The sequence below is a fragment of the Antedon bifida genome, chromosome 7, assembly GCF_963402885.1.
Source record: "Antedon bifida chromosome 7, ecAntBifi1.1, whole genome shotgun sequence".
Taxonomy (NCBI): domain Eukaryota; kingdom Metazoa; phylum Echinodermata; class Crinoidea; order Comatulida; family Antedonidae; genus Antedon; species Antedon bifida.
Window position 1 is genome coordinate 26,441,936 of NC_136232.1, and position 21,340 is coordinate 26,463,275.

The 21,340-nt window shown below is 31.6% G+C and overlaps 2 protein-coding genes across 3 annotated transcripts in view; both read left to right on the forward strand.

The window, feature by feature from the left end:
- Positions 1 to 4,388, forward strand: part of LOC144847448 (coiled-coil domain-containing protein 174-like) — a 54,694-nt gene extending 50,306 nt beyond the window's left edge. Inside the window, exon 11 of the mRNA XM_078703822.1 lies at positions 4,378 to 4,388. The gene's annotated coding sequence lies outside the window, so the exon portion shown is untranslated. The remainder of the gene's footprint in view (positions 1 to 4,377) is intronic.
- The window catches only part of LOC144847405 (uncharacterized), an 88,801-nt gene that overhangs the window by 40,503 nt on the left and 26,958 nt on the right, over positions 1 to 21,340 (forward strand). The gene's annotated exons all lie outside the window — the stretch shown is intronic.

Here is a 21,340-nt window from a genome sequence, read left to right on the forward strand (position 1 = left end):
ATACAAATTTAAAAATGTTAATTTTGAAAGTCATAAAAGAAAATTAAATTATAATTTTACTGATTTCATTCGAAGGAATTAGGAAACAGACATACATTTTACATACTCTCTACATTTTTACCTATGGTTCTTTGGTATTAGAATGAAAAAGCAAAGGGTAAACAAGTAGATGTTGCTATGACAATAGTAGACAAAGGTGTTGGTCGTCATTACATTAAATAGCTCTATTGATTGATATGCTTATTGTTATGTTAAACCAGTAAAAACCAGTTTTCTATTTTAGGTTGAGGAAAGTGTGCATTCAAGTGTGGAACATGATTGAAATTCAACAGTGACGATGCAGTTATTCAGTATAAAGGAGTGGCTCGTGCTGGTGAGACTACATCTACTTGCTCTGCAGAATATCAAGATGTATATGCTGTACATCAAGATACCTGAGCCTCCTTTGCATGTGAATGATAACCTTAATGCTACAAGTTACATTATTGCTGAATTGTAAGTAAATGTATTCAACTACACTATAGTTATACACACAAATGTAATAAACTAGCTTATTACAAGAATTTTTAGCCCACTCTCCGAGAAATCTGGTACAGTTTAAAAAAAAAGTGGCTGCATTTACGCCAAAGATAATAGTGCCTTGAAGCTATGCCTATATAGCACCCCCTATGGCTTTTGATAAAAGACTAATGTGTTACTGTATGATCTTGATATTGGTGCACCATAAACTTTGTTTACACATTTCTTTTGTTTGTAGAAATAGTTTATCTGAAACATCTTTACAAAGCCAAAAGCAAGAAAGACCTAGTTAACAACATGGCATCCTCTGAAGGTAAGTTACAAGCTTGGTGATTTACACATTTAAAAAGTAGATTGGAAAACCTGAAGTCAATGTCAATTTACATTTATTTACAGTTAGATTTTAGTTTGCTGACCAAAAAAAAAAAATTACTGCATCAGTATGAAATAGTAATACTTGCTTGATACTTGCTTGATGTTTTTGGGTCGGTTAGCAAGCTAAATATAGCTTATATGACCCTTCCTGTCTTCTTCCCAAAATCTAGATGCTTAGGGCTCCGGGTGTACACACAATGTTCCAAAATGCTTATAAATGTGAAAAAGTAAACTTGCAGTCAAGGGACTTCCAATGATCATTGAGGAGTGACTTGAATAGATTTAAATTTGGAGCTTTTACAACATTAAATAATAATATACTTTATTTTCTCATGGAAAATACTTGATTCATCAAGGCTGTGCAAGGCCATAAATTATAAAAAAATGAAAATTAACAGAAATTAGAAGAAACAAAAACAAACTTAATTTAAAAGGTAAAATAAGCCCCATTGGACACCAACCTGGTATTTTAAATTTAATCTACTACAACCTTTGCTACTATGATCATCTCATATGCAATGATATAGTCTTGTTTTAATTAAGTCTACATGGCTATGAACTAGCTCTCCACGTTTCCAACACATGTCCCACACTTCATGGTTGGTGGATTTGTTTCAACTCTGGTTATGTTATCTTGTTTTATTGTGTTAACGTTTGGTTCTTTAAAAAAACCTTAAAATTGTAATGGTGTTTTACTTCTTTTTCTAGCAATCTCAGAGGATGATTTCAATCAGCTGTTGACTGATACAGCAGAATGGTATGATAGACGGGGTTTCCTCACTGCATTGAAACTATTATACAAAGACCATTTGATTATGTCTAATGTGAAGTTGAGTAGAGCTAAAAGTGTTATGGATCTACTACGGGATTTAACAGCCTCTGGAAAGTTGAGTACATCAAATGTTACTATTCTATATGACACAGTAAAGGTAACCCAGCAATTCGGCTTCAAGATAAAGGTTAAGAATCAACCCCCTGAAGATATCACGACACATGTAGTATTGATGTTGACACCTTACCGACAAAAGATCTATCAGCTGGGACAAGAACTAAAAGAGGATGAAATATCAAAACTTGATTCTGTGTTTAACCATCCATTAGAAAAGAATTACAAGGACAGCTGGAGTTTGATTATGGACTTTGAAGACAGAGCAATAATAGATAAGAATATCACAAAGATGGACAATTTTCTTACATCATTAAAAACCAATAAAATGAAGGCTTTTAGGATTTTCATTGAAGGTTTGTTTATTTTTATATTCTTAATAGCATCATGGTTCAGATTTTTCATATTTACTGTTATCAAAATGAGTCTGTATTCAGTGAAACATTTTAGACAGATTCAAATTTATTGTTTTTTTATTATTTGTAGACTAAAGAATTATGTCGTTTTTTATCAAGTTCTAAAGTTGTGTTTATATAGTAAAATAGTACAGTCAAAATTTTGTAGCTAATTTTGTTGAGTAAACCTTTCTATTGGGTTTCTGAATGAAATAGTATATAGACCTAATTTTGTTTTTACTTACATACTCAGGTGTACACTACTACTGTACTGCATGTATTTTATTACTGACTTTACTGTATAGGTACAGTACCATGTTTTCTGAGTCGGAAATGAACAATTTAAATTCTAGGCCTAATGTAAAAAAAACATTGTGTAATATTTTTTTTAATGTATTATAAAATTATACAAGATAAACCTTACACTGTTCAATGTGTAGTCTCCTCTATTTGTTTATTTTATGTTATTTGTTTTTTTTTAGATGTAGAATTGCATGAATCAGTATTGGAGAATTCCTCTTCTAACATTGAAGAGTGTAACTTAACACCAACAGATAAAGGTAAGTGAAGTAAAGAAAAAGTTATATAAAATAAAATAAATAATAAACTAGATTTTAACTCGTCACTACGGACGAGTTAGGTTATCCGCAGCGCAAACGCCACGCGCACGTCATACGTTAGAATATTACGCACAGAAAAACGATTATGCCATGGAAACAATTTTCGTGTACTCTCTGTTTTGTGTCGCGTCTAAGTATATACAGTATGCACTATATACTGTATACCTACTACATACAGTGCAGAATAGGTGAAAATAAGTGACCAAAGTTATTGACGCTTTTGCACATGATGACGTCATCACAATTTTAAAAATCAAATCATGCGAAAGATAATTGATTGACCTAGACAATATAACAAAATAGACGAGCTATGACGAAAGAGACAAAAATCCTATATTTTATATTCGAGTGGCCATACGATGACGTCGCAATGTCCGGTTAGCCATATTGATGCATGATTCTATATGTACAACTCATCAACTTCCAGAATATGTAATTTAAAAAACGTAGTTTAGACTGTTTTAAAAAAGGCATAATTTCGACGAATTTGTGAACTTTTTCATAAAAAACGCGCGCAAATTGTGCAATTCGACATGCTCGTATGACGTGATTTTAAGTCGAAATTGTTTGAAAAGTTGATGAAATTACTAGAAAAGGCTGGAAAAACATAAATCACGCAAAAAAAGATTTTTTTTGCGCTACGTGCGCACGCGCGCGTGAAAAAAATGCGCACGCGTGGGAATTTATGAAACGCTTAAAATGACATGAAACGCGTAGAAAGTTGATTAGAAGTTGATTTTTCGCATTTCGAAATTTTAAACATGCCATTTTTAATCCATAGAAAGTTTGCTCTATGACTTAAATTTTCCAATACAAAGTGACTTTTGGTTTTTAATCTATGATCAAACATTGAAATTCATAAAATGGCGCGTAAGTCATGTTGCGCAACTCTAAAATCATACGAAGTTTCTTGCACATCTACAGCTACAGGTCAATCTTATGACAAAGTTATACAATCTTATGTTGGCCAGAATTAGAGATACGCTGCGAACAAAATTCGTGGAAAGAAAGAAGAATATCGGAAAAAAAAAAAAAGATTGTGACAATAACAAGGGGTTATCTGCCAAGTGCGGATAACCAAAAAAAAAATGATGATCTTGAAAATACTACAATTTTTGCTTTCTGTTTGTAATGTTTTGTTTGTTAGCCTTTAATTGGTAGGTTTTACTTTTATTATGAAAATAAATGAATTTTGTCTTGTTTTATATATGTTCTTGGGAACTAAAGGTGTTTTACTCTCAGAAGTTCCATGTGATCAAATTAATGAAAGTATGAACCTTCAGCAGATAGTCAAGACATCAATAAAACGTAAGATTTTCAGCTGATCTATGTAGAGAAATGCCATAATTTGTATAGTAATTTAACATCATAGGCAAATGCCCAAATACAGCTGCATAGTTTTTAAGAACAGTGCATTATTGAAGCACATTTCAATACCCTTTCTTTTATTTCATAGGTAAAGCTCCACAAAGTTCAAAATTAACAAAGAAACAAAAGCTAGACCATGGTAAGTCACTAATATATATTCTAAAGTAAAGTGTGTTTATATATCTAAAATGTTGTTTTAAAAAGGATTCTGCATACATTTTTCGCAACAAATTATTCATTCACAAATAAATTCTAAACCATAAAACCCAGCAATATTTTTGTTAAAAATTATACAACCTAGAAATGTAAATTTGTTCAAGCACACTGTTCAATGTGTATCCTAAAATAGTATTTCTATTGCTTGTTTTACTTAGATGTTGAAGAAACAGTAATGGAGACTTCCTTTTCTAACTTTGAAGAAAATAAACTAACACCAACAGACAAAGGTATGTACAAGTAACAAAAGTTTAAAATAAATTGATGATAAAAAAAAGTGACTTAAATGATATCTTGACCATACTCCAAATTATTTAATGTTGGTTGTAGCAGAACAACTTTTGTTGGAATCACATGGTGTACTGCAAACCTTAATTTGTATTGTATCATTGGCAAATGCCATAATTTGTATAGTACTGTAGCATTGGCAAATGTTACAATTTGTATAATAATTTAATATCTTTGGCAAATTCCCAAAGACAGCTGCATAGTTTTTAAGAACAGTGCATTATTGAAGCACATTTCTATACGTTTTCTTTTATTTCATAGGTAAAACCTCACAAAGTTCAAAATTAACAAAGAAACAAAAGCTAGACCATGGTAAGTAACTATATATATTTATTTTTAAAGTAAAGTGTGTTTTTGTATTTAAAATGTTGTGTTCAAAAGGATTCTGCATACATTTCGCAAACATGATTAGTTCACAAAATAATAATATATTTATTAAGTAAACCATAGAACTCGGCAATATTTTTGTTAAAAATTTAAAATTTAAACAAAATTATACAACTTGTTCAAGCACACTGTTCAATGTGTATCCTAAAATAGTATTTTTATTGTCTATTGGTTTTACTTAGATGTTGAAGAAACAGTAATGGAGACTTCCTCTTCTAACTTTGAAGAAAATAAACTAACACCAACAGACAAAGGTATGTACAAGTAACAAAAGTTTAAAATAAATTGATAAAAAAAAAGTGACTTAAATGATATCTTGACCATACTCCAAATTATTTAATGTTGGTTGTAGCAGAACAACTTTTGTTGGAATCACATGGTGTCCTGCAAACCTTACTTTACTGGTGGTAGGTGGTTTCTAATTTATGTTTCTGTCCCGATCGTATATTTTGTTACCACACAGTTGAATGGTTTTTCCTTTCAATTTAAAATTGAATTGGTTGAATGACATTCTCAAATTAATAGTAAACACACCCAATCACATTGAAATGCTATTATGTCATTGCAATTTTGTAGCTGTATGGATACCATCATAAGTAAAAAAGAATTGTGTCTTAGGCATGACTTTAGAATACTGTATATTTATATTTTATTTCATATTTTTCAAATTTTTTTAGGAATTTTAGAGAAAGATTTTAACTTTCTGAAAATAATTATCTCCAGTTATTTTGATGATCGCAACCAACTTGGTATGTTAAAAGTACTGTTTAAAGATCTTGTGAAAGAATCTAAACTATCAGGAATCACTAAGACGATATATCTATTAAACGTACTGAAATCAGCTGATAAATTCAATTATCAAGATCTTACTCTTCTGCATGATGTCATCAAGTTAACTGAAGAATTTTCTCTCCAGTGTATGCTTAAAGAAAAGATACCATCATTTCCTGTCATTGACAAAAAGACCCCAATTACTAGGTTTACAATCCACAGGCAGAAATTACTTCAATTCGGACACTGTCTGACGTCATGTGATGTATTGAAGATTGACGCAAGCTACAACACACCATTGAAGAAATATGATGATAGCTGGGCTATGATAAGAGATCTAGAGCATAAACAGGTGATCACGCCAACAAAGATGGAGGAATTTATTGAAATATTGGAACGACTAGAACTCAAACATGCTGTTTGCATTCTACAGAAAGGTAATGTACTGTATAGTACTTTAATACAGTATAGGTAATGTACTGTATAGTACTTTAATACAGTATAGGTAATGTACTGTATAGTACTTTAATACAGTATAGGTAATGTACTGTATAGTACTTTAATACAGTATAGGTAATGTACTGTATAGTACTTTAATACAGTATAGGTAATGTACTGTATAGTACTTTAATACAGTATAGGTAATGTACTGTATAGTACTTTAATACAGTATAGGTAATGTACTGTATAGTACTTTAATACAGTATAGGTAATGTACTGTATAGTACTTTAATACAGTATAGGTAATGTACTGTATAGTACTTTAATACAGTATAGGTAATGTACTGTATAGTACTTTAATACAGTATAGGTAATGTACTGTATAGTACTTTAATACAGTATAGGTAATGTACTGTATAGTACTTTAATACAGTATAGGTAATGTACTGTATAGTACTTTAATACAGTATAGGTAATGTACTGTATAGTACTTTAATACAGTATAGGTAATGTACTGTATAGTACTTTAATACAGTATAGGTAATGTACTGTATAGTACTTTAATACAGTATAGGTAATGTACTGTATAGTACTTTAATACAGTATAGGTAATGTACTGTATAGTACTTTAATACAGTATAGGTAATGTACTGTATAGTACTTTAATACAGTATAGGTAATGTACTGTATAGTACTTTAATACAGTATAGGTAATGTACTGTATAGTACTTTAATACAGTATAGGTAATGTACTGTATAGTACTTTAATACAGTATAGGTATATTAGCCTATAAAATCCATAAAACAGTGTTCTGGTACTGTATAATTAATTTAATAATTAATTAATTAATTAATAGATATGTATAAAAAGTTGTTTTACTTACAAAGCCATAGTGACCCAATGTCCAAAGGCTATTGCTTCCAGTGCGAGCCACAGTTGTTGCCATAAATAACTGAATAAATGTGTATATGAATGAATATGAAAAGAAAAAGAACACTCTCTCCAAAGCACTATGTCAGACAAATTATAGTAATGTTCCCTTAGAGTTGTTTATTGATTTCATATTTAATTATTCAAAGTTTAATTAATGTTTTGAATTAGTTCTGCATGAATTATTTTGTATTGAGATCAAGCTACTTTTACCAACATTGTTGGTTTTTTCAGTAATTAGGTTCACAAAATATATTTATAATTATTTTTTTCATTAGGTGAAACAGTAATGAAGCCTTCCTCTTCTAACTCTGAAGAAAATAAGCTATCACCAGCAGATAAAGGTAATTTTTAATTAAATGGCATACTTAAATTAATAAAACACCCACCACATTGAAATGTTCTTATTTTGTTGATGCGTGCAAAATAATGATTATGTTATTGACCTTGGGTTGTTGTTGTTCACTTGTTCTACCATGATGACAAAAGCAAAATGTCAAAATAATTGATAAATTCTGTTGTTTCTATAATTCAAGAAATAATACATTAAGGATAAACACACCTTAAAAATGTGCTAACTCTGTCACAAGATTGGAAATAATAGCCCACGACCAATGTTTCTAGGAGAAAGGCTATTACATTTACATTTGATTACTTTTTTACTGAATTTTCATTGAATTTTTTATATATTGCAATTAATTCTTTAACTAACAGCTATCAAGATGTTTCTGAAGGAAGAATTACAAGAAATGTACAAAAATATGAACCTGATGGGAACATCAGTTTTTGGTGAAGAACACAAAGTAGATATTGCAGATGTATTCACAGATCTCACATTACTTCAATCTACAAAACAAAAACAGGTTGACCAGGCAACGGGGCTGAAAGAAGCTAAATCAACAAGTTTGGAGGAAGTATTGAGCGATATAAAATCTAAAAGATCATGTAAAGTTCTACTTACAGGTAATGGAGGGATGGGAAAGACAACCCTTCTCAGATACATTGCTTATAACTGGGCTAAGGGTAGGAATGACACATTTTCTGAAAAATTATTGTTTCTAATAAATATCAGAGACATGGAGGTAGGAAAGACAATCATAGATAGTATTGTTGATCAAATTGACCTTGACAAATTTGCTAACCATATGAAAAGTGTATCCAAAGAAGATCCCATAGAATTAATTAAAGCATTCATAATAGAAAATGGGGATGAAATAGTTCTACTATTAGATGGATTAGATGAGTTGAAGAAAGGTGCTAAAACTCCACTGAAATTGTTAAAGTTTAGTTCAGGTTACAATAATACCACATTAATAACATCTCGACCTCTAAACATTACAACATTTGTTGAAAACTGTGATGTACATGTTCAGGTCAATGGATTTAGTAAAGAAAGCAAGAAGCTTTATATTGAGAAACACTTTAAAAATAATCCTGAATTGGGGGAAAAGTTGATTACAAAATTAGACCTTAAACAACCATACACATATCGATGGATTAAAAACGAAACAGACCACTTACAGGAACTGTGTTCATCTCCAATGTTATTAATTATAATTTGTAGCATGTGTGAACAATCCACTTCTAAGCCAATGGCAGATGAAATTCTTCCTATTACCATGTCAGATTTTTTTAAAGAATTTATTTGTTGCACTTTAAATCAACATACAAAGGATGAGGAAAATAAAATTGCAGAAATTTGGGAAATTCCAGCTCCATATAAAAAAGCTATACTTGCACTAGGTCAATGTATGTTTAAAGGCCTGAAGGAAAACAAGCTCTATATCTGCAAAAATGAGTTTGATTGTAGGACTGACAAGGAAACTGTAATGTTGGCACTGAAACTTGGATTTGTTTACAAAAAAGCATCTAGTATTAAAATTGATAAAAAGGCAATGTTTGCACCACCACACAAACTAGTTTCAGAGGCGTTAGCAGGGTTTTATCTTGCTAATGCATGTTTGTCAAATGAGATAAATAAAGAAGAGTGTGAAACGATGCTGTTAAATAAATATCTACACATGACTATCATATTCACTATAGAATTCCTAGGAAGAAATGCTGGTAAAATTATAAAACATTGGTTAAAGGTGAAAACAGCTGCAAACTACTATTCACTAGTAAAATATTTTAGCTATGTACAACCAGAACATGAAATACATGTAGTACGTGAGTTGCCAAATATATCAACTGATGCTGTGTGTGAGATGTTTAATAATGTTCTTAATTGTGATGATTTGGATAAACAAAAAGAAAAACAACAATTTGAAAACAAACATTTGGTACAGCTTATGAACATTTATTATAAAAGGTTTAAGGGAAATCCATATAGAGTTGTACATACTTTATTGAAGATCATGAGAACAAAAGACACTAAACCAACAAAAACATTTTGTTCTATGCTAGTTCATGTCTATACCATCATACATGGACTAATGAGTGATGGTTATATGAGTGATCATTATATTGTTGAATTGCATTCGTTGTTAGAAGACAGTGAGTTTGATACCCTTTCAGCTGAAATTGTCAATTTTCAATTTAGATACAGATTTAGGAATATTGATTATACAAAGTCAACAACTCCAAAATTCTTGATTCATTTGTTGCAATTTTCTTCTAAACTAATGCGCCTGAGTTTTGAACTCGGTAGTATTACTGGTGATGTATTGAATCATGTTATTGATCAAGTAAATAATATCTCCTTAGAATTTAAAGAGATTGATCTCAGTTATAATGATCTCAGTAGAATTTCTGTAAGTTCACTAACAATGTTGATGAACATAACTCATACATACATAAATTTGAGTAATTGTCAATTATCTGGTGCAGTATTCAATGCATTATTCAACAAGCAAGGCAAGGTGCTATCAAACGACATAAAGCTTTGTCTAACGAGAAATGATCTTTCAGATATAGATGGTGTTTCACTTTCCAAGTTGATAAATCTAAGGCATAGCAATTATAAGTCATTCAAATGGAGTGATTATAGCTTGTCAGTTGATAATCTAGAAAGTCTTGCAGATGCCTGCCATGAACAAGGTTGTATGTTGACATGGAATCATTTAGATTTATGTGGTCTTAATTTAGCTGCAATTAAAGTATCCAAATTAGCTCGGTTATTGCAATTCTCACCAGAATTATATCAACTTAACTTGGTTAATTGCAATCTCTCAGGTACTATTATAAGAGACTTATTGAAAGAATGTGAAGTAAACAAAGTGGTATTAAAACCTGACATGTTTTGTCTAATGGGAAATGATCTTTCAGGTATAGATGGTGATTCACTTTCCAAGTTGGTAATTCGTATTTGTTACGATTACAATGAATGTAGCTTCATACCGTCATCTTATTTTCAACCTTTCAAATGGAGTGATTATAGCTTGTCAGTTGATAATTTAGAAAGTCTTGCAGATGCCTGCCATGAACATGATCATATGTTGACATGGGAACGGTTAAATTTATGTGGTCTTCATTTAGATGCAATTAAAGGATCCAAATTAGCCTTGTTATTACAATTCTCACCAGAATTATATCAACTTAACTTGGTTAATTGCAATCTCTCAGGTACTATTATAAGGGACTTATTGGAGGCATGTGAAGTAAATAAAGTGGTATTAAAACATAACATGCTTCAGCTAAAGGTAAATGATCTTTCAGATATAGATGGTGTTTCACTTTTGAAGTTGGTATATCTAATGGATTGCCATTATGAGTCATTCAAATGGAGTGATTATAGCTTGTCATTTGGTAATCTAGAACGTCTCGCAGATGCCTGCCATGAACATGGTTCTATGTTGGCATGGACAAAATTAGATTTAAGTGGTCTTCATTTAGATGCAATTAAAGTATCCAAATTAGCCTTGTTATTACAATTCTCACCAGAATTACGTAAACTTGACTTGGTTAATTGTAATCTCTCATATACCATTATAAGAGGCTTATTGGAGGAATGTGAATTAAACAAAGTGGTATTAAAACCTGGCATGCTTGGCCTGAGGAGGAATGATCTTTCAGATATAGATGGTGTTTCACTTTCCAAGTTGATAAATCTAATGGATTCATTCAAATGGAGTGATTATAGCTTGTCAGTTGATAATCTAGAAAGTCTTGCAGAAGCCTGCCATGAAAATGGCTGTTTGTTGACATGGGAACATTTAGATTTATGTGGTCTTCATTTAGCTGCAATTAAAGGATCCAAATTAGCCCTGTTATTACAATTCTCACCAGAATTACGTAAACTTGACTTGGTTAATTGTAATCTCTCAGGTACTATTATAAGGGACTTATTGGAGGCATGTGAAGTAAACAAAGTGGTATTAAAACATAACGTGCTTCAGCTAAAGGTAAATGATCTATCAGATATAGATGGTGTTTCACTTTCCCAGTTAGTAAAGGTAATGTCTGATTGGAAATCTTTCAAGTGGAGTGATTATAGCTTGTCAGTTGATAATCTAGAAAGTCTTGCAGATGTCTGCCATGAACAAGGTTGTATGTTGACATGGAATCAGTTAGATTTATGTGGTCTTAATTTAGCTGCAATTAAAGGATCCAATTTAGCCCTGTTATTACAATTCTCACCAAAATTATATCAACTTAACTTGGTTAATTGCAATCTCTCAGGTACTATTATAAGGGACTTATTGGAGGCATGTGAAGTAAACAAAGTGGTATTAAAACATAACATGCTTAAGCTAAAGGTAAATGATCTATCAGATATAGATGGTGTTTCACTTTCCAAGTTGGTAAATCTAATTTATTGCCATTATGAGTCATCCAAATGGAGTGATTATAGCTTGTCAGTTGGTAATCTAGAATGTCTCGCAGATGCCTGCCATGAACATAGTCATAAGTTGACATGGAAACGGTTAAATTTAAGTGGTCTTCATTTAGATGCAATTAAAGGATCCAAATTAGCCTTTTTATTACAATTCTCACCAGAATTATATCAACTTAACTTGGTTAATTGCAATCTCTCAGGTACTATTATAAGGGACTTGTTGAAGGAATGTGAAGTAAACAAAGTGGTATTAAAACCTGGCATGCTTAGGCTAGAGGGAAATGATATTTCAGATATAGATGGTGTTTCACTTTCCAAGTTAGTAAATCTAATGGATTACAAGTATAAGTTATTCAAATGGAGTAGTAATTATAGCTTGTCAGTTGATAATCTAGAAAGTCTCGCAGATGCCTGCCATGAACATGGTCATAAGTTGACATGGAACAGAGTAGATTTAAGTGGTCTTCATTTAGATGCAATTAAAGGATCCAAATTAGCCTTATTATTACAATTTTCACCAGAATTATATGAACTTAACTTAGTTAATTGCAATCTCTCAGGTACTATTATAAGAGACTTATTGAAGGAATGTGAAGTAAACAAAGTGGTATTAAAACCTGACATGCTTAGGGTAAAGGGAAATGATCTTTCAGATATAGATGGTGTTTCACTTTCCAAGTGTGTTAATCTAACTTGTGACTATTTCCCTGATTATAGTTATGAACCTTTCATTTGGAGTGATTATAGCTTGTCGGTTAATAATCTAGAAAGTCTTGCAGAAGCCTGCCATGAAAATGGCTGTTTGTTGACATGGGAACATTTAGATTTATGTGGTCTTCATTTAGCTGCAATTAAAGGATCCAAATTAGCCCTGTTATTACAATTCTCACCAGAATTAAGTCAACTTGACTTGGTTAATTGCAATCTCTCAGGTACTATTATAAGGGACTTATTGGAGGCATGTGAAGTAAATAAAGTGGTATTAAAACCTGATATGCTTATGCTAAAGGGAAATGATCTTTCAGATATTGATGGTGTTTCACTTTCCAAGTTAGTAAACGTATTAAATACGTATTTCAAATGGAGTGATTATAGCTTGTCAGTTGATAATCTAGAAAGACTTGCAGATGCCTGCCATGAACATAGTTGTATGTTGACATGGGAAGGATTAGATTTAACTGGAACTGACTTGGTTTCAATTGGAGTATCCAAATTAGCTTGTTTGTTGAAATTCTCTCCACAACTTCGTTGGCTTGACTTGGTTAATTGTAATCTCTCAGGTACTATTATTAGAGACTTATTGAAGGATTGTGAATTAAATGAAGTGGTATTAAAACCTGGCATGCTTGACCTGAGAGGGAATGATCTTTCAGGTGTTTCAATTTCCAAGTTGATAAATCTAATATATTGCTATGATCTTTTCAAATGGAGTGATTATAACTTGTCAATTGATAATGTCATGGACATAGACAATAGTACAGTGATATGGAATCATTTTTACACATTACTTTCATCTTTTAATAGTTTAAGTGTAAACATTTGAAAATATTTGAATGAGTTGAATAATAAAATTGTCATTTGGCCAAAGGGATGAATGAGCATGTGCAGATATCCACTTGGATCTGCTTTTGGTATAAAAGTATATACATTTTAAAATAGAGATGTACAGTATGTTAAAGAAGAATTTCTGACTTTTAGTTGCTTCATTGTAAACATTGGAATGTTCTGAAATTTGTTGACACTGCATTGTTATGTCACTTTAGACAAAAAAGATCAAGAATCTGTGAATAGTCTCTGTCTTTATAATACTTGTTGCATAATTTTTATTACGTGCCTGCTTACCTGGATACACCCGACATTAGCCCTTTTTCACGAAGTGCGAAAACAATTACGAAAAGAAGAATTTTACAGTAGTTCACCTTCTTAATAAATGGGACAGTCCGCTAATAGCGTGGGACCACTCGTACGTATTGCCACTATCATTTCTTTTTGTATCATGGTGAAGACAGCACGAAGTTTGTGAGAACGATAGGAGAATTCTAAATTCCGAAGTTGAGTTGATCTTTATATTGCTAATGGATACGTTGGAATACGTTGCTCTTGTTTCGTTGTTAAACATGGCAGAAATACCTATAAATTATAGTTATAATTTGAAGTTGATACGTTGTAAATCGTTGTCTCGTCTGTGTACGAGACAGAAATATTTCTCTATATACCGGAGTTTCACCGGCATAGAGTAGGAGCATAATTACGAGTCATACAAAGGATTCAGTCAGAATGTAATGGCTGAACAATTCGATATTAATTGAATGGTTTATTATGAAATACCTATACATTTTTTAGTTATAATTTGAAGTTGATACGTTGTAAATCGTTGTCTCGTCTGTGTACGAGACAGAAATATTTCTCTATATACCGGAGTTTCACCGGCATAGAGTAGGAGCATAATTACGAGTCATACAAAGGATTCAGTCAGAATGTAATGGCTGAACAATTAGATATTAATTGAATGGTTTATTATGAAATACCTATAAATTATAGTTAGAATTTTAAGTTGATACGTTGTAAATCGTTGTCTCGTCTGTGTACGAGACAGAAATATTTCTCTACATACCGGAGTTTCACCGGCATAGAGTAGGAGCATACCTTATGAGGCATACAAAGGATTCAGTCAGAATATAATGGCTGAACAATTAGATATTAATTGAATGGTTTATTATGAAATACCTATACATTTTTTAGTTATAATTTGAAGTTGATACGTTGTAAATCGTTGTCTCGTCTGTGTACGAGACCGAAATATTTCTGTACATACCGGAGTTTCACCGGCATAGAGTAGGAGCATACCTTACAAGGAATACAAAGGATTCAGTCAGAATATAATGGCTGAACAGTTAGATATTAATTTAATGGTTTATTATTACCAATTTTATCTCAGAACAATAATATGCATAGCTTATGCCTACAATAAACAATACTGCATTATGTTCATTTGTTGCTATTAAGTTTAAGGTTTAGGTATTAATTTAACTAGTATAGTATTTTAGATGTTTTAATTTTTATTATTGTTCAATTCAATTGCTCTGTGATAAAGCATTTTATACAGTTGATCAATATCTTGACCAATATTAAAGATTACTTTTTTGTAGTCTAAGATCATTCGTGGGGGATTGCATGTTGGATGGGAATTCATAAAATTATGGTTGCCATTACATTAAATTAATCAATAGAGATATCTAACAAATACTATTTAATACTATGTTATTGACAACAAATTGAATCACTCAAAGAATGGCTGTTAAGCCTTCAAAACATGGGTCTACACAGTGAAAAATTTATTTTTCTATAATAGTATCATTAATTTGCATTTAGTAGTTCCACATTTAACATTTTTTACAGCCTATGACCCCCATTCCCCTCCCCCAAACAGCAACCAGCTTACGCCTCTGTAACTTTAACACATGTGATCACTCTATGAATGGTATTTAAAAATTTTTTTTTTTTATTCAATCAAACCAACAGCAATAATTCCGGTAGTTACAGGTTTGTAACATAAAACAAAATAACAATCCTTGACAATAGTAATCATATTGGTTTTCTTCTTTATATTTACATTAATTCAACACTGTTTTATACTAACAAACATTACTGTTAATAGGCCTAGTATGTAAACATTAATGACATGATTTCATAAAACAAACACGTACAGTACAACTCTTCATAACAAATGTTTTCAATGTTCTATCAAATAAGTCACGTTTCGGGTCACATTCTATAGTCGCCGTACAGATAGGCTGCTACATCAGTACTTCTATGATTAGACAGTTGTTATAGGCACTTTGTTACCAATAATTATACGGGATAATACTGTAAATATGCCTGTATGGTTTTAGAGTAGAATACTCAATGTTAATGTGCACTATTGTTTTTTAGTTTTGTGGTATTTTCGGTTTTTAAATACACATTAGGCGCAGGAGCCCCGGATAGCGTTACGTTTGAAAACCCCAAAAAGTGAGGTTTTCAACCATTAGCGGCATGACTGATGTGAGTGATTAATGTGTTTTACGGACGGTTTCAAGGACTATCCTACCAGTGGGCTGTTCACTGGTCAAATGATTGACACTTTGTATCACCGTTTGTAACTGGAGCTGTGACGACCTTTGTAACTGGAGCTGTGACGACCTTGCAAGAATACTAGGCCAGAATTTTTAATTGAAAAGTGCCTTGGTATTAACATGGAGATGGAAACAAATTTTTCTATCTTTCTTTCTAAAATAAATGGTTAATATAGTTTCAAACTAGGCTTAGTCCACCACCGTAGTAATTACGAATCGAATTAAAATTGTTGGTATTCTTTGGCCGTTGTTTGATTAATTACATCTTCATGCCATGTTTTCTTTCTAATGATTTGGCGATACGCTCCTATATTAATTAGGCCTACTAGCAGAGGGTTCGATGAGTTTTGAAAAGTTATGGAAATGTGGTCTAACATATAGAAATTCAGTTTTTTAAGACCCTTCTTCCATGTCCGAGCCTTTGGAAATATTAAAAAGTTATATTAATATAGTATATTCTGTGTTTTCATGTTTTAAGAAATTATATATCATTTCAGATGTTTCGCGCTGCGTTTTATTTGTTTCGCGCTTCGTCTTGTTGGCAAAAGTAACCATCGACTTCCGCTCGAGCTTTCTCCGTACATACCGATAATTAATATGATTATTCATTTCATTTTGTGTACATTATTAAAAAATAGCATACAGAACCCCATACGGAACATACCCTGCTCTGAGAAAACACTTGTGGGCGATTCCCCGAATACGGCATGATGGAATAGCTTTGGAGACTTTGACTTTAGAGTAAATCGAAACGTCGACCAACTCAACAGTTCTTTTCAGAACTAATATATGTGGTGTACCGCAAACTTCTATTAACAAATATGTAACTTGTTTAGCACGTTTAAAATGGATAGCAAAACATATTCAAAACAAAAAAACTTGAATTATTTCAAACAGACAGCACATTAGTTTAAATGGATAGCACAATAGGTAGCACAATCAAATGGATATAACTGTACTGTACATTCTATACGGATTATCGGGTAGCACATTCTTTCAAATGGATAGCACATTCTTTCAAATGGATAGCACATTCTTTCAAATGGATAGCACATTGGGTAGCACAATCAAATGGATATAGTACTGTACATTATTCTATAAGGATTATCGGGTAGCACATTCTTTCAAATGGATAGCACATTCTTTCAAATGGATAGCACATTGGGCAGCACAATCAAATGGATATAGTACTGTACATTATTCTATAAGGATTATCGGGTAGCACATTATTTCAAATGGATAGTCACATTATTTCAAATGGATAGCACATTATTAGGTAGCACAATCAAATGGATATAGTACTGTACATTATTCTATAAGGATTATCGGGTAGCACATTATTTCAAATGGATAGTCACATTATTTCAAATGGATAGCACATTATTAGGTAGCACAATCAAATGGATATAATTGTACTGTACATTATTCTATATGGATTATCGGGTAGCACATTCTTTCAAATGGGTAGCACATTATTTTCAAATGGATAGCATGGATTGGGTAGCACAATCAAATTGAGCACATTGGGTAACACATTGTATCAAATGGGAGCCTAGTTATTCTATTGAATTCAATTGAAATATATATTTATACTGGGTAACCTCTTCAGTCAAAGACTGGTCTCCCAGAGGGCCCAGCTGGTGATCAGTGGCTGTGATGTACTAATACACCGGGGTAACCCCCTACTCGTCTCGAAAGATGTACTAGGTTCTTTAAAGTGCACACGAGCTAGATGTGTATTCTATTATCGGGTGAAGCACATTAAAATTAAGAGGACATAAGATGGACACCATCATTTATTATTAAGGGGCGAAACAGCCAATCCTTACTGAGGGGACACTCCTATAAAGGGGACATTAAGTGGACGGGGAACATTTAAGCTCAGTGCCAATGTTCACTCAATATTTTTTCCATCACAAAATAACAAAAAAGACGAAATATTTATATCCATTTATCGCTATTAAATAAAAATGGATATCTTAATAATTATGATACTTTGTCTGTCTTGAAAGTTTTCATTGGTGAAACGTTGCCTGCTACATTTTTAATTTCCGAGTCCAGATCAGTATTGGTATTGGTTTTTTTCTGCGAAACCTCTATGAAGAGGACATGTTTTTTTAGGAATTGTTCCAGGGGCAGTAGAACCCCTATTAAGGGGACACTTTCTACTGTATTTTTAACGGAGGATATCACAAATCAAGTACGTGTTTCCAAGTACAGTACAGTGTTTAAAAAGAATTATTTCATTTAAATCTTTTTTAAAACAGAAATAGGTCTGTTTTGAATGGTTTTTGTTTTTTATTTGTTCTTTTCCCATGTGTTACTTGGCAATACAGAGATATATTAGAAGGACAATTTTGGCGGGATGTTTGCATTGTCGCCCCTGAAACTTGTGACCTGAACTGAAGAATATGGTATGTTGTTAGTGCTGAATTCTGTAAATTTTGTGTCATATCAACTGAGAATTTGTATCATTTCTGTAGGCCCAACAGTAAACATCATCGTTTTGGGCCGCCAATATAATTGACTATTTTTTCAATCACATTGTCAGAAAATGAAAATGTGATGTGAATATAACAATGGAGAAACTTTCATGGAGAAATAACTTACTTATTTATAACTAACTTATTTTTCCGTGATATAACTAATGAAACAATGTTTAGAAAATGATATATCTGATAGATATCATCTAAGTGATGTTTTACATATAACGTTTAACTTTTTTTTTTCATGTTCCATACATTCAATTCTTTTAATATAGTTCTTGTATAACACCATATCAAGTAGTAGTAAATATTATTGTAGGGTTTTCTTATTATTTAGTCAATTCAGTGTTTCTATACAGAAAAGAGTAGTCAATGGCCTTAACATCAATTAATTGTATAATTTGCACCCAAGGTCGAATAGCAAGAAACTCAGGTCCAGTTACATTGGTGTTCATTGGTCAATAGGAAATGAACAGCACACTTATGGGTGGTGACAAAGTTTAGTTATTGATAAATTGTCCTTGGGAAAAACACATTAGTTGGGCTGACCATGGGCTGACAGAGTTAACGACTTCGTAACGCTATCCGGGGCTCCTGCGCCTAATGAGTAGAATTCCTTTTTGGGAATCTTCTAATGACACTTGTTTGTTTCCTAAATAAACAATGGACAAGAAATGTAATTTAGAAGACATTATTCTATGTTATGTAAAGTGTGTTTTTTTAAATGTGCCCCTTTAAGAGGAATTCTACTATATCTTTGATAAGATAAATGTAAAAGTTTTGTATATAGATGATGCATCTCACATCGGTCTTTTTAGGTCAGGTTTATGTATGATAATGATGTATGTTATTCTCTGTCCTGTATCAGATATTTTTTGGTAATTTGTTGATAATTACTTGTGCCACAAACTTACCATACATGTTGTGTCTAAGTATGTAAAGTACACTGTATTTATAATACAAGATATCTACAATAATTATTTTCCAGTAAGTTTACAATTCAATCAACTATTACTATGTATGTGATAAAAGATAATGATATGAATAAAATTGAATAATATGAGTAATAGCGAGTCTGTTTTTTTTATTGTGTAATTGTCATATTGAAACATTTTAAACATTATTTTTTATTATGATACAGGTATATTTTAATACAAATAATGACTTCAGTTAAAATCTACTCCAGATTGCCACTGTAGACCTTTTGTAAAGTAGTATTAACAACATTATAACAACAACCACTTTTATTATGGTAGGCCCTAGCTGATATATAAATACAAACTCTCTGTTTGAGTAACTATTTGTTTATACACTACTAATACAGTACTTAAAATGTAAAATAATATCATATGCAGTCAGTCATTTGTTGTGTGTAGGCTTTATGCTCTCCTTATAAGTTCCCTGCATTAAGTGCAATAACTATAGTGTTAAATTGTTCACACTTCAATAAACTTTATGAAAACTTTGAATTCAAAGACGTTTCATATTTGCATTCTATCATGTATTCGCTCCATGATTCTATACAACAGGCTTTAGACTGCTGGCACACAAATTGTATGACTTAAAATAAAAACTTATAGAAATGTATTCTAACAGTCCAAACCCCCCTGAGGTCGAGTTTAGGTATAAATACAATAGAATTTTATTTTTGAACAAAGATTGGTGATTGGTGATTTCAGAATCTTATTTTTTAATGTTATTGTGTAAAGTTATAGCAAGCTTTAAATCAATACTAGAGTTTGTAAATTGAATATCATACAGTCTTCTATGAAATTAAACAATTTTTATATGATCTATAAGTAATTCCCTGCATATTCAAGTGCAATAACTATAGTGTTAAATTGTTCACACTCCAATAATCTTTAGCCTTGCTAGGGCTAGGATTGTTTGATCGTTTGTTGACATAATTAACACTTTATGAAAACGTTGAAGAAGTTTTATATTTGAATGCATTCTATACAACAGGCTTTAGAATGCTGGCATACAAATTGTATAACTTACAGAATCCTATAGAAATATATTCCATAAAACAGGCATTAGAATGCTGGTATTCAAGTTGATATAAGCCTATAGAAATGTATTCTTTTCAGTCCAAACCCCCTGAGGTTGAGTTTAAGTTTAAATGTAATTTTATAAGGAATTTTATCTTTGAACAAAGATTGTTGATTCAAAACCTTTTTTTTCATGGATGTTATTGTGTAAAGTTATAGCAAGTTTTAATAAGCAATACGAGAGATTGTATAGTGGATATCATACAATCTTCTAATAAATAAAATGAAACAATGTTATGCTCAAATACTGTATTACAATGCCTGTGTTTTTGCTACATGTTGGTAGGACACATTGGCAATGCTGTTACATTGATTTGAAAGAAATACAGTCTCTAAAGTAGAAGTGAGATATCTGGTACAAATTTCAATATTGTAATATTTGAATCCATTAAAAAAAATGTTGAAAATTTATACAAATTTTTCAACATTTCAATAATTGAAAGTCAAAAGAAAAATGTATTTTACCATAATTTAACTGATTTTATTCAAAGGAATAGGAAGCAGAGCTTATTTGTACTACGGTTCGTTGAGATTAGAAATGAATAACAAGTGTAAACCAGCAGACGTGATATGATAATAGATACAAAAGTTTTGGTTGTCATTATATTAAATAGCTCTATTGATTGTTATGCTTATTGTTAAACCAGTAAAAACCAGTTTTCTATTTTTAGGTTGATTAAAGTGTGCGTTCAAGTGTGAAACATGACTGAAATT